The sequence below is a fragment of the Rhipicephalus sanguineus genome, chromosome 9, assembly GCF_013339695.2.
Source record: "Rhipicephalus sanguineus isolate Rsan-2018 chromosome 9, BIME_Rsan_1.4, whole genome shotgun sequence".
NCBI classification, from domain to species: Eukaryota; Metazoa; Arthropoda; class Arachnida; order Ixodida; family Ixodidae; genus Rhipicephalus; species Rhipicephalus sanguineus.
Genome location: NC_051184.2, coordinates 120,469,804 through 120,484,667, shown reverse-complemented (window position 1 = coordinate 120,484,667; position 14,864 = coordinate 120,469,804).

The following is a 14,864-nucleotide window of genomic DNA, read 5'->3' as shown; positions in this document are numbered from 1 at the left end:
AAGCGGAGGATGGACAGACCCACGGCATAAGGAGCTTCGCCCCTAAAATATAGACGCCTAATGCCAATGGTGCTAATAATTTTCCAGCTACGCAACACAACTTACCGCAGAATGGTGTCAGGTTGCGTAGAATTGTTAAATTAAATCACGCAAGCTTGGTAACGTTGGCATGTTCTAGTTGAGCATCTAGCGGACAAGACAAGAACCGAGCGTAAACCGTCGTCTGTTGTCACTCGATCCGTGTCCTGTGTTGTGGGTGCGATGTTGAACACACACTACATGTTTTACCATATTTTCTGTACCAGGCGACAACTTTCTGTGGCAGAACAGGCAATTCTGCGCTGCCTTAGCACACAGTTTTTCACTATGCTGCTGCATGTACACTTCGAAAGCAATCATTTCTAGATTACGTAGCACAAACGAGAACATGATCTCTATTTCTGTTCTTTTTATTGTTAGGCTATATCTTTTCTCTTCGGTATATTGTGTTCAATACAATTTGCATTGGTAGAAAGCTTATCCTGTGAAGGATTTAGTTTTTTGGTGCTTTTGGTTTTGCGATGTGAATTTCGCTTTTTCTGACCCCCTAAGACAACGATGGCGCCAGTGGGTTGGAGCAGCCACGCATCGAAGCTTGTACGCGAGCATTAGATAATGGTGCACTGTGAAACATTTCGCTGTCCACGTACACTCATGAGGAAAGGACTTGTATTTTACTATCTTGTGACCATCAGAGGAAATGCAGTTCTCTCACCGTGATATAGCCACATGGAAGCCGCCGACCTGGTAGTTTCTGGGAGACCACGAGCTTTAACACGAAACTGCGATCACAAACAGAACGCGAGAGAAGCGACGCATTTCATCAAATGCGTTGCATAAATGGTCATTAATTTTGGGCGCTCATTGTCGATGATACACGCACATGGAAGATCGCTTACTGCAACACCGGGCGCGTTGGCTTCTACGGCAGAAGGTGTTACCATGTGAACAACGGGGGCACCCTTGACGAAGGTGCCAGTGCGATGTTTCTAAAGCCCCCGAATAAAATAACTGTAAAACCCTCTATTGTTAATTGCTGCTGTCCTCCTCTCCTGCGCCTTCCCTCCACGCTTGGTGCTCCCATTGTGCGAATGCCGTCACGAGCCACTTACGCGCCTTCTCTCTTGCTTCTTTTTTCTTTCTCTATGGCTCGACGTACATAGCAGTGACCAACACGGTTAGCTGCACACGTGTGCACTACGTTTCGCGCCTTTTTTTGCATTTTTGCGTCGTGGTTTCAGTCATTTTGTGTTTGCGACGCCGCTTTGCTGCGCTTATGGGTGCAGTGCACGGGAAACTGACGGCAAGCAGCTTTTTCAGATTCCGTCTCAGCAGCGAGATGCGGCACAGAGGATGATCTGACTTCATAGTATCAGCCGGGCTGATTTCAAACCGACGCAATGGTCTCGGCTTTGCGAGTTAAGCGAGCGTCTCTTCGCACATCGCTAACTTCGTTTGGCTTTCGTCCTTCTAAGTGCCGCATATTCGCTTTCAGTTTATTTGTTACGTTCGTGCCCGACTTCCGTGGAGTCGTCTTTAAGGCGTCTGCTTTTTGTCGATACATACCCTTCAGGCGGGGACACTAAACGCAAAGGTGCTGAGCTGTTACATGGCCCTAATATCTTGTCGACGGGAAAAACGTTTACATCCAGGTGATGTAGAGCAGTACGGAGGTGAAATGAAACCTCCTCGCGTTTGCGTAAGACGGGCCGTAACACAACAGGTGCTGAATATTTCGTCAACAGTGCAGTCGTTGCATTCGGCTCTGTCAGCCATCTCGATCTAAAATGAGTAGGTGTTGGCGAATGCTAAACCAAGACACACACGGCACAACACTATATGTTCTTCCATGTAATAACCAGTTAGGAGCTGCAATCGTAGAGATTGCTCTAGAGAATTAAATCGACTGTTATGTGAACTCCAATGTTTGCCACTTCTGAACTGCCATGCTATGCGCTACCTTAAGCCCGAGCCACATCAATCCTCGATATAAATATATAACAAGGCTTGTTTCTGCGTGTGCGTTTCGGGCAGGTTCATCGGTGAGGTCGTTGCCGGAGATGCCACAATGACTCGGTAGCCACTGAAACAAGACGTCGTGTCCTTTTTTTTAGCCGCACAGTGTAGCCTTTCTCTTTTCTCCGGCAAAAGTTGTTCATAGGACCCGTGACGAATTGCTGACGAAAGACGTTTTAGAGGTGCCTTTGAATCGCAGAATACTGCACATCGATTAGCCGGTTGCTGTTGTTGTTATATTCGACGGCAACTCCGAACCAGTCGACGTGCTCACGTGACGAACATTGTAAGTGAGGTTGATATGTCGGGATGGAATAATGGCCGTGTCGATGGAGCTGGTCTGGGTGGCAGAGCCATTCTCTTAGACGCGAATTCTGCCAGCATAGAAAGGGTACAAACAATACAGAGCTGCTTGCTTCGAGGCCAAGGTGGAAAAGTCTTTCTACACGTTATGTGGTTTTACGTTGCATCCAGGATAGGGCACATTGCAAACTTTCTGCTTGGAACGAATTCTCTGGGTTTTTACTCCCTCCGTGACCGGCTTACCTTTGACCATGGGAAGCAGTCGTATGATGATGTCATCACGTGACGTCACAGTGGCGTCATCACGTACATGACGATGATATTTTACATGACTCCTGTTTACGCCGTGGTCGAGGGATGCCAATGCCGGAGTTAAATTATCGCATTTAATGACCTTCCAAGGCTTTTATATCAGAAATATTTCCAAAAAAAAAACAGCTTCATGTGCGGACATATGATAGGGAGCGATATGTTTTCCAGAAGCCTTCTTTTCCGTATTCTTTGAGTCTCGCGCGTTTGCGTATGACAGAAATGCTCATTCGTTTATAGAACGCGTACAAAGTCGTGCATCAGACGCGTGCATCTTGTGGAAATGATTTTGTTTTCTTATCGACACCCCACCAAAGGAAAAAAGATGTCACGTACGCACTGCGTATCAGCAGACAGCGCTGTTCGTAGACGGGAAGAGTAAAGAAGAAGCGCCAGATGCATGGCACAATGCATAGGAGACCGCGCGAATGTTAACATTCATTTATCCTATGCTGCACTCGCCCCTTGACAGCAATGCGTGTGGAAGCGATGCCGCGACACGCTGTTTTTATGCTACGTGACGTATAAGATATCGCTAGCAAACATGGCATGTAACAAGATTACCCAAGCACTAATGCAGCGCGAGCCACGTCCACAAACGGAACTGCAGCATAGAAAGTTTCGCGCAACTGTTACTGCATCATTAACTGCCATTTGGGAGTGAACATACGTATCACTAGTGCCCATCGCACTGGGTTGGCCTCAAGATACCATCACGCTACAGTACAAGTATGACGTAAATATCATCGTTTACTCAGTACTAAGAACATAAAATGATGAGAAATTACGCACACAAACCGCGATGGTGACGGCGTATGATTCCAGGTTTACGCCGGCCTGTCGCACGTGTCGCCGCTTCAGAACACTTCTTCGCCCGTCCGTGCTTTATTCTGTCACGTCGAAAATATGACTGCTTCCTTATTCGCAATGCCCACGAACTATAGGTGGCGCGCCGTGCTTTTCAAGATGGCGCCAGGAGGAGGGTCAACCCGGGTCAACCCATTTGTTAGCATAGGAACAGATAGTAGGTGCGGACGTACGGCCCGTGCCACTTTCACCGGATGAAGTCATGAGCCGCGCTGAATTGGATATGAGACTAAAATACTTTCGGAAACCATGGAAAGTGCAAAGTACTCGCCACCTAATTATTTGCTGCGGTGTGAAAGGTTAGGTTTCAGCTCCGTTATCGTGCATAACGATGCTTTGCGAAATCCAGTGCGTGCTACATAAAACTGCATGAACTAAAATTGACTTATGAGCTGAACTGCACTCCGAGGTAGTACGTACCGAGCCTGCCTGACGGATTTGCCGCAGTAGTAGGCCGCCAGCGAGTAACGTCATCGCTGGTGCACGGGACCGCACATTTAACGTGGTGATTGTTTGCAAACATAATACGCCGTCGTCATTACTTGCGCAGTCGGGAACGCGGAATTGCGTCTTCAACGGAACGCGTGCATTTAACATCCCATTCAGTAGCGCTTGTGTCACAGCCATGCTGAGACTCTAGCTGTGTGCAATTCACTACGCTTGTTGCAGGCTCGATCAGCACGATAGAAACATGAATGTCGAAAAGAATGCACACGTATCCTTTTCTCAACGTCGAAGAAGTTAGCCGAGAGGCGTGGATTGTAGCCGTGACTGCACGTTCCATCGCTCTAACAATTTCGCTTCGCTGGTCGAGCTCGAGCGTGTTGGCGATGCGGCGCTCCATAATACCCACAATAATTGTGATACATGCAATGCACAAGAGGAACTTTGCTTTTATTCTGATCTCGCTCAAGGATATTACACATTAAATACAATCAAAGTGACTTACGAGCGTGAAAGAACATTAACGCACGAGGGGACGTGAAGTGCAACTCGCGCGTCGGGAGTTAGCAGCTGATCGTTCATCGTCGCTGTCACTCTCGGTGCTTTCACAGTCTTCTACGTCCAGTGAAAAATCCTCGTCGTCACGATGGTTCTTTCAACATCACTGATGAAAGCAACCTGAAGAATTTCCTCCGCCGAACGACTTCGACCACTCCGCGTCACCACGTTTACAATTATAGAGACGTCTGGGCGGTCCGGGCGATTTTGATCTCAGATCGGTCAACGAGCAAATCGTTTGCAGTGTGCTGCCACCTATCAACAAACGTACAAAAACAAGCGGCGCAGCGCTGGCTATGAAACCAACACACCAGCGAAGGACGGTGTGGAAAGCGTTCGCTCCACGAAAGGCATGGAGCAGACGCGTCCTCGAATGACTGAAACGCCGCTCGCACGATTAGTAACAGCGCTCTGCTGACAAAAGGATAGAGGGCCTATTTTAATGTATCGACAACTTGAGATCGCTCAGTTTTACAAGAGCACGTCGCGAGCCCGCGCGACCTCCCGCGTACAGTGTTATGGGATTCATGCACTACAAGAAACACTGACCAATGCTATATGCAAGTAAAACAGGGTGAGCTTCAAGTGAATATGTCAGACAATAACATTTAACAAACCTACGTGGCTACAGAAAGCCTCGCGAAGCTGATATAGTATGCGTACGCTGTGCGCTAGCATTGAAAGCGCGAGTTGCCACGTATTTTCACGAAAACTTTGCGTCTCGCAAGAACGAATCAGATTTCTCGTGTCACGGAGGACCCGGTTTGTTCACTGATGCAGGGAACATGCAAAGTCGTAGTGTTCCTTCCTTGACAACGCGTTAACACTGAGGTTAGCACAGCCGAACAAGGGAGCGACTGCGTAGTGCTGCCATTTTATCGTCTACTAACCCTCCTCGAGAGGACGCTCCTGAATTCCGCTTGGCGGCGCGACAGTCTATGGGCATTGCGAATATTTCATGTTCCTTTTCTCTCATTGAAACTGAAGAAAACCCTGCACTGTTTAGTTTCTTAAAGCCAACGCGCTTTATTACGCCAGTCACCATCGCGTGCAAGCACTCCCACGCACCGCGGATGTAGCCGACGGAGAGACGAGAATTCGTATCGCATGCGGGTAGACACCAAGGTGGCCGCTCGTGGTGCTGAAGGCGCGCTGGCGCACTGCATTGTTGCGCTACCTGTAGGTCTTGCACTTTTCCCCTATGAGTCGCACAATGATTATAACAATGTCTGAAACATTGAAGCGCAATAGAGGCAACAGTTGCATGGTCAAGAAGGGCAAAAAGAAATGAATAGCTTACACGATTTCATACATTTGCAAGGTCGACCTGTAACATTGAAAGCTCTTTTTGAGAATCGTAGTGTACTTAGATTTCTGAATTTTAATGGCAACGCGCATTCGTCGTCCTTCAAAGTGTTTAGAAAAGAAACAAAACTGGCATTGAGTTCGACATTTCAGTCATCAGGAAGTCATCAGGAGTCATTGCTAAATAATGCTTCATAGAACTCGTAGAACAGCAAAATAATTCCTCTTGTTTTAGTTACAAGACCACATTTAGAGTGTAGATCTAGAACTACCTTACAAATTGCGTGATCTCGCTTATCAAGTAACGCTTCACGTGTTGGTTGCTCAGAATTCAGGTTCAGCCTGGTTAGAGATCGAAAACCTCTGTAGCGAGCCCCTCTCCAAGAGACCACATCATTATTTTGTATTAAATGCGAAGCATTTCTTAGCCAACCTTGGCACTTTGAGCGTATCTATCTATCCTATCTATCTATTCTATCTATCTATCTATCTATCTATCTATCTATCCTATTATCTATCTATCTATCTATCTATCTATCTATCTTATCTATCTATCATCTATCTATCTATCTATCTATCTATCTATCGATATCTATCTATCTATCTATCTATCGATCTACCATCTATCGTACACTCTATCTATCTAGCCGCCTAACGTCTCGGGTGCTTTCATGATCCGCGTCCTTTAGTGTAGACCAATCTGGCATGGCAAGGGGTAAGAGGAGTTGGCGAATGTGACGGTCGGATCACGATAGCAATAACATGAAACATCTCTCGCGTACACGCCACACCCTTTTCTCCAGAGCACGTGTGGCAACATACTCGTTTGCCACGGGCCGCAGATACACGGTATGTACCACTGGGATTGACAGTTTGTATCTACCAAGGAACGCTCGCCACAACCAAGTCTTCGCCGCTGTCGCGGTTCATCCACACGGCGGATGCTAAACTCCGCCACCATCCTCACCTTAGACCTTGAAGTAGCTGAGCAAGTAGCCATAGCCTTAAGTGCGCTCGACAGCAAACGTGAAGTCATCTACAGTGACTCCATAGCGGCCATGAAAGCCTTCGAACGTGGCGTCGTCTCTGAACAGGCGTTACGCATCCTTCGCAGCGAGGATCCGAGTTCTCTCAGGCATCACACCGTCATCTTGTTCCCCGCCCATCTCGGCCGGGTGCCAAGCGCCCCGTACAACCTCAACGAGATCGCCCACGACGCAGTGCGCGCGCTTACCAACCGCGCCGTCACAGGGAAACCTCATCTTGCCGAGTTAGAGGCCAACCTGTATGCGCTCATTACGTATAACGACATCACAAAACACTTACCTTGGACGCCGCATTTTTCCGCCCCCGCATCCGAAACATTACAGGCCGCAGGCGCTAACCCTACGCTAACTGGAAACGCACACGTATCGAAACCTCGCAAATCTTCACGTTTTTTAGCCCGACGCGTACCCCAGCGACACGTTCCCTCTCGTGCGGACTCACGGCGACACTCACACACATGCTCTGGGAGAGTAGAAACGCTCATCCCGGCTCTACCTCAGACAAGTGGGAGACGTCCCTCAGAAGCTCGCTTCTCGCCGACTAGCAATGGGCTGTCCAGCGGGCACATGAGGCGGCCGCGCCAGGTATTCCCTGTCGGTCCCTACGTGGGAGACTCCTGCTACGCGCTAAGCGCGTCCTGCTGGACATAAATAAATTTTTCCAATCCAATCCAACTTGAGAACAGACGTTGCCAATCTAAATGTGAGAGCGTTAAGAAAAAGCGACATCGGCAGCGTTGACCAGACGAATGGAAAGAATAAAATATTCGGCAGATCCCACGTACCGTGGGAGTCGATGTTATGCGAAGCATGCGGCGCGTAGGTGACTGTGGCGTAACTTTTTTTACTGAGCGACACGTTACAAAATGACGCTAAAGATTTGTATATATTTTATACGCACACATGTATATGTTGAAGAGCTGCATATGTGTTATATAAGCAGTTGTTTATGGTTGGGTAACGCTGCCAATGACAACGTGGGTATTACCAACACCAGAAGCGGTAAGCTGATATGTAGTGTTTATACGTGTCCTGAGAACGCACGCGCGTTTCACGAACCCGTGTGCATGTGTGCAAGAAGTTCTTGACAGTTCTTGAACAAGGGCATCATCACCGTGATCAGTGAGCACCAGCAGCTGGTCATGACTTGTTATAGGATCCGGTCGTGATCGTGGTGAAGAGGGGTCCATGTGTATTGAAGTATTTAGTATAGTAGAGCTGTTGGAATTCGTGGATGCCTCGGTCATTTCGTCGACAAATTGTCTGTCGACAGAGCCGGCGACATGTCAGAACCTGAAGCCACCTTTCGCGTTGGTGAGGCATCGGCCGTCGAGGCTGGTAGGCCTGGATAGTGCTACGTAGACAAACGTCAGTGGATGATGTTTGTCCCATTCGTAGACTACCTGGGCGTATGTGGCCTACGTAGCCTAGTCTACAAATGGCTGTCAATCAATCTGACATCATCTTCGGTCAGCATGAGGCCATCGCCCAGCCTCTTAAGAAATGAAGAGGACACTTCATCGTTCTGGTGGACGAAGTGCACTTTACGATGCGGTGATGTGGATAGCATATGTAACTTTCGTTAATGTATTCCTCCGGGGTCGAGCAATTCTTCAATATTGCTTGCTGAATCATAGGAATACAAACGTAATGTTTATTAGACTGCTATAACATCGGAGCCAACACTGGAACTACAGACGTCAATCTGATATGACGCCCGTATCGTAGGAGTACACATCGTAGGAGTATCATGTAGTGTTTATTGCTTTCTTGTAAAATTAGATATCCAGCACCACAACCACAATTCACGTTGCACCGATATTACGCCTGCGTAGGTTGTTTTTCCAAACCAATTTATAGACCTGGCGTGGCTCAGTGGTAGAATACCTGATTGCCACGCAGAATGCTTGGGTTCGATTCCTGCTGGGATCCCAATTTTCATTATTTCCATTCGTTGAGTCAACGCTGCCGATGTTGGTTTTACTTAACACTCTAGCATTTAAGTTACCAATGTCTGTTCTCGCCGTTCCTGGGTAGACATAAACTGTCAATCACCTGTGGCGCATACCCGTACACCGCGGCCCGTGGTAAACGGGTATGGGCCACACGTGTCTAGTGGAAAGGGTTTGACAACGTACGCGACAGGATTTTAACGTTATATATGTCATGACCCGGCAGTCGTATTCGTCAAATCCTCTTACCCTCCCATGCAAATTTTGGTCTACACCAAGTTAAGGAGGCGATTATGAGAGCACTCAGACGTAGGCGGCTAGATAGATAGATAGATAGATAGATACGTAGATAGAAACGCTCAAAGTGGTAGAGGTTCGCTAAGAAATGCTTCGCATTTAGAAATTAGGAGTCCAGCAGAAATCGAAGCCCAGCATTCTGCGTGGCAATCAGGTATTCGACCACAGACACATGGCAGGTCTATAAAGAGGTCAGGAAAAACAGCCTATGCAGGCGCAATGTCGGTGCAACGTCAATTGCGGTTGCGGTGCTCGCTATCTAATTTTACAAGAAAGCAATAAACACTACATATGTACTCCTACGATCAGGCGTCATATCAGATTAACGTCTGTGGTTAGTGTTGGCTCCGCTTTTGTAGCAGTCTAATAACCATCACATTTGTATTCCTATAATTCAGCAAGCTATATTGAAGCATTGTTCTACCCCTGACGAATACATTAATGAAAGTTACGTAGGAGATTCACAGGATTGCACCATAAAATGCACCTATACCCCTGACACACAGGCACTCAAAGTCCTTTAGACAAGGCGACATCTTCCGGAAAGGCGTTCGGGCGCAGTGACACACGACAAAGGATAAGTCCTGTCCCGCCAGTTGTCACACCCACACGTTGTGGGTTGTCGCGCGCGTCACGCTTGTGTTGCTTGTGTATTCAGTGTGTGTTATCACCGTGCCGGCAAAACCCCATGTGCAAGGTCACCCCGCCTATTGCGGGACGCGCGACACCACGCTACCTACGAATGCGCTGCAAGGGACGCTCATCGGCGTACTTGCCATACGCGGTCTGCGTCCCACAAGAACGCTTATGGCGGGTTCACACTGAGACATTCGGCGGCGTGAGCACGCGGAATACGCTTCGGCGGCAGCGAGATCCGCCGGAAAAACCCACTCCGCGCCGATCGGCGTCTGAACGATTTTTGCGGCAGCTGCCGCCGGATTCCCTCACCGCGAACCAATCGGAACGCGAGTCGAACATTCCAAAAATGGCGGCTTGCTTGTGATATCGCAGTCGTCGACGCCCGTAGCGACAGCGAAGTCTTTCGTAATCATCCTGTAGTTCTCGACAACTGCGAAGTGTTGTCGCGATTAGCATCTTTGCAATATACCATCGTGATCTCGCAGAACCGATAGCATTATGTTGGCTCGCCCAAGACTCTCTTGTCTTGTAAATCACGACGAACCAACCACAACTGCTTGCCTCGATTTTGTTAGGCGAATGCATGATTCTGCTCGTCAGAGATCGCCAGAAAGTTGCTGTTCAGCAGGCACAGCAGTTCGACGACCCTGCTCCTGTTTATGCACTTCATCATAAGGAAACGCGAACACAACACAGAGCGCGTCGATGCTAGCGTTCCTTCGCGCGAAGGACCGATGACAACTAGCGCCCAAATTTCGGCGGTGCGGTTGCTAAGTAGTGTGAACAATGTGGAATTTCGGCGGCGCGAATTCAGGTCGCTGTGGCTGGCGGATACCCCACTGTGAATGAGCCATTAGCGAGAAGCGCTTGCCTGGACAGGCATTTTAAGGAGCGGGTCCCATGTGGGCTGACTTCGGTGGCCCTCGCCTCAGTTGTGTGCATTTGTTCGCTCTGTAGCGAACAATACAGACGACGACGAAGCAGCCAAGAAAGCAAGCCACATCGTTGGAGGTAGCCACGTGACCCGGGCTTGCGCTTGCTTGGATTTTGGACCCTCGACGTTCCTCGTCGTTCCTTCACGTTTGTACGTGAATAAACCACGTGACATTTGGTGGAGGTATGTGGATTTTCCGTACGAGCCTGGAACTTCGCTCCCGCAACCTCCCCCCCTGTCCGTGACACCAACATGGCCAACGAGATCCCTCCTCAGGCTGGACCTTCGGCTGTCCACGTCACCTGCGGCGCCGTGTATCCCCAGCGAGATCCACCCATCTTCTCCGGCTCAGGTGAATCGGACGTGGAAGATAGGTTGTTGAGGTACGACGAGTCGATGCCAGAAACAAATGGGACGACCAAATGAAGCTTGGCTACGTCACGTTTTATCTCGCGGACATCGCGCAGCTGTGGTATCACAACCACGAGGCTGAAATTCCAACTTGGGCAGCTTTCAAAACTGCTGTTACAGACGTGTTTGGGCGGCCTACGGTTCGCAAGCTTCACGCCGAGCAGCGCTTGCGTCAACGTGCGCAGCAACCGGGCGAGAACTACACGGGCTACATCGAAGATGTCCTGAATCTGTGTAACCGCGTGAACTCCGCCATGACTGAGGAGGACAAAATCAGGCACATCCTGCAGGGCATCGAGGACGGCGCCTTTCAGATGCTGCTCGCGAGAAACCCTACCACGATCGCGGCACTCGTCTCGCTCTGTCAGAGCTTTGACGAGTTGCGTAGACAGCGCGCGATCGCCCGTCAAGCCCTCAAGACGCCCGACGCGCTCTCAAGCTTGCAGATAGCTGCCCGTCCTGCCGATCACCAGCAGCTTTTGTCCACGATCAAGGACTTCATCCGCGAGGAGGTAGCGCGCCAGCTATCATTACTGCCGCTCACGCACAAGCCTGCGCAGGCTTTGGCTCCGGACCTACAACACGCCATTCGAACCCAAGCTGCGGAGGCCCTCCCACCGATTGTCACTGCACCGCTTACCTACGCCGCCGTCGCTGCTCGCCCGCAGCAGCCTACGCCATATTCTCAACCTGCCATGCCACCCCATCCCTTGCCGACGACCATGAACGCCGCGTCGCATACCTTCGCGAGAACTTCAACTCCATTTTACCGCCGCTCAGACGCGTGGAGAACGACAGACAATAGGCCCATCTGCTTCGCCTGTGGTATCGCTGGACACGTCGCCCGCTACTATCGCCAATGTCCTCCGTTTGACGCCGTGGGCAGGCCTGTTGCGTCGTCGTCAAGGGCGCCACTAAGGTACACCCTTGACGATCAACGACCCTACGCCAACCACCGATCACCATCCCCTCGACGACGCTCCCTGTCACCAATGCGTCCTAGAGGTACATTTCCAGCGCAAAAGTAAAGACGCACCACAAAGAAAGAAAACAACACACACAAGCGCTGACTATCAACTGACTTTATTAAGGCGATTGTCAATGCATTTTTACCTCCAAGGCAGCCTTACCGCACATGCGCCACGCAATCAACATAAAAACAAAACTGAAACAAGGTGGAAACAAAGAATCGGTGTATTACATACGCGATGAAATGAAATCAAACTCAGATGAGTGCAGAGACAGAGACGTGTCGCTTATGCAAAGATGAGCCCTTTTTCTGATATGATAGGCTTGTAATGCCAGCCGCGCATGCTCATTGTGGCTCCTGCCAAGGATCGACGTCCCTTCAAATCGTGCCTCACAATTGCAGCAAGCGTTAATGTGAGCCACAAGACGGGCTCCTTTATCTGCATTCTTGTTAATCTTTTGCGCGTGTTCCCTGAGCCGCTCGTTGACGCATCTTCCAGTTTGACCGACATAGGTCTTACCACACAAGAGCGGGATGGCATAAACCACGCCGACGGTACACGGGACGTAGGTCACACCGTGTCGTATTTGGCATCCTTCTCTGCTCAAACCGCAGGAGCGGGAGCATCGCTTGGAAAGCTTGTTCGGGGCAGACAACGCCATAGAGACACCATGCCTGCCTGCCACTTTCTTGAGCTGATGGGTGATCCGGTGCATATACGGGACCACCACAGGCCTCACTTTGTCCCGAACAGCTTCCGCCCTCTTGGTGGTTTCCTTTTCTGGATTAGCGTTTCAGCCACTGCAGTCATGAGCGACTTGGGGAACCCTGCAGCCAAAAGTCGGCTGATCTGATCAGTGAAGCTATCTTGCATCTTGTGAGTGCACGATTTTCTAAGAGCCAATTCCATGGCTGACATCGCAATTCTTCTTTTTACAATTTTAGAATGAGCAGACTTAAAAGGTCCTTATTAGCCCGTGGTTGATAAGACCAACACACATGGTGTTCACAAAATTCAAGCCTTAGTTCTAAAAACTGTAAAACACCATTCCGCGGGAGCTCAAATGTAAAAACAAGACCTCGTCCGTGTCGGTTAAAATCATCTAAAATCTTAGTCACCGAGTCCTGGTAGGAGGAGTCTAGAGATAATAAAACCAAAAAATCGTCGACGTACCTAAAAACCTTTAAAATCTTCTTCGTGCTAAAACCTTTGCTTAAGGAGCATCCCACGTTTGCCAAAAAAATATCTACAAGGATAGGAGCAAGACAGGAACCGATACATATGCCATTACGCTGCAAATATGGCTCGTCATTAAAAACGATAAAAGGGACCTTAAGATAAAACTCTAAAAGGCTCAAAAAATTGCTCACAGAAACACCGACAAAATTCTGGAAAGGCACAACCCCATAGCCCTCGATACATGCTTGCACTGAAGACATAAGTTCATGCTGGGGTACGGAATAAAACAAATCTTCTATGTCGACTGAGAAACCATATCCCACATTAGTTTCCGCGCGCAAGAACTGCACCACATCATCTGAATTTTTTGTACGAAAGGGATCACTGTACACAAGCGACTTCAACTTTTTCTGTAAAAACGTGCTAACATTGTGTTGCCAGCACCCCGATTCGCTCACGATGGTTCTAAAAGGCACTTCTGTCTTGTGGGTCTTGGCCGTGAAAAACACTGTCAACGACTTGCCTCTGCTATTTTCTATGCTTTTCGCAAGCGTCGTTAATTCCAATTTCTTACAAAACTGTACAAACTTTGATTTGACTCGAACCTCCCGCCTCTCAACAGGAACAATGTTTTTTGACACCGCCTGCAGCGCTTTCTCGTTAAAAATGCCTTTTTTCTACTACAACAAAACCCCCCTCTTTATCAGCCTGCATGAGGCAGAGGTCGTTAGCTCTCAGAAAGGACAACGTACGCCGAACACTCACATCTGGACGCCGGGGTGGGCCTTTTGGCACCGACTTGTCTAAACTTACTACGCCTTCAAGAAGGCATTGGTCGCGGGACTCTTGCTTCGCCTTAGAAGCGATATTTCTATTTATTGCAATCAGATCATGCGCAGGAACATACGAAGGAATACAAAATTTTGGGCCTTTAGCCAGCAAGTGTTCTACGTCATCAGGTAGGCTAACATTTCCAAGCACCTTCACACTTTTCTTTACAACGGGATCAGATTTTTCACCAGAGCGGCACAAAAGTCTCACCATACTGTTCCAATTTGCTTCCGTTAGTTGAGCCGCTAGTCGAACACAGGAGCGGTACTTCTTCAGAGCCAGCCACTCAGGATCAGCTAAACGGCAAAGCGTCCAAAGCCAGTCCTGGAAGAGTCGCACTTGCCGCCATAGTCCCGAACGTAATAATTTGCACAGTCTTTTGACATGGGTCCAGGACGGTGTCACAGATCCGAAAAACGCTTTCACATCTGACGGCACAAGCCCCTTACGCAGGCAGAACCCATACAGCCTGGCACGGCACGTAGCAAGTACGATGTGGCTGAAGAGTGCATTGACGACAGCAGAAGATGAAAGACACGAAGAAGACACACAGAAAGAGGGACCCACTGCACTAGAAAGGAACTTCAGTAAAACTTCTTTTGGGCCTAGTTGGTTCATAATCCTAGAGGTACATTTCCAGCGCAAAAGTAAAGACGCACCACAAAGAAAAAAACGACACACACAAGCGCTGACTATCAACTGACTTTATTAAGGCGATTGTCAATGCATTTATACCTCCAAGGCAGCCTTACCGCACATGCGC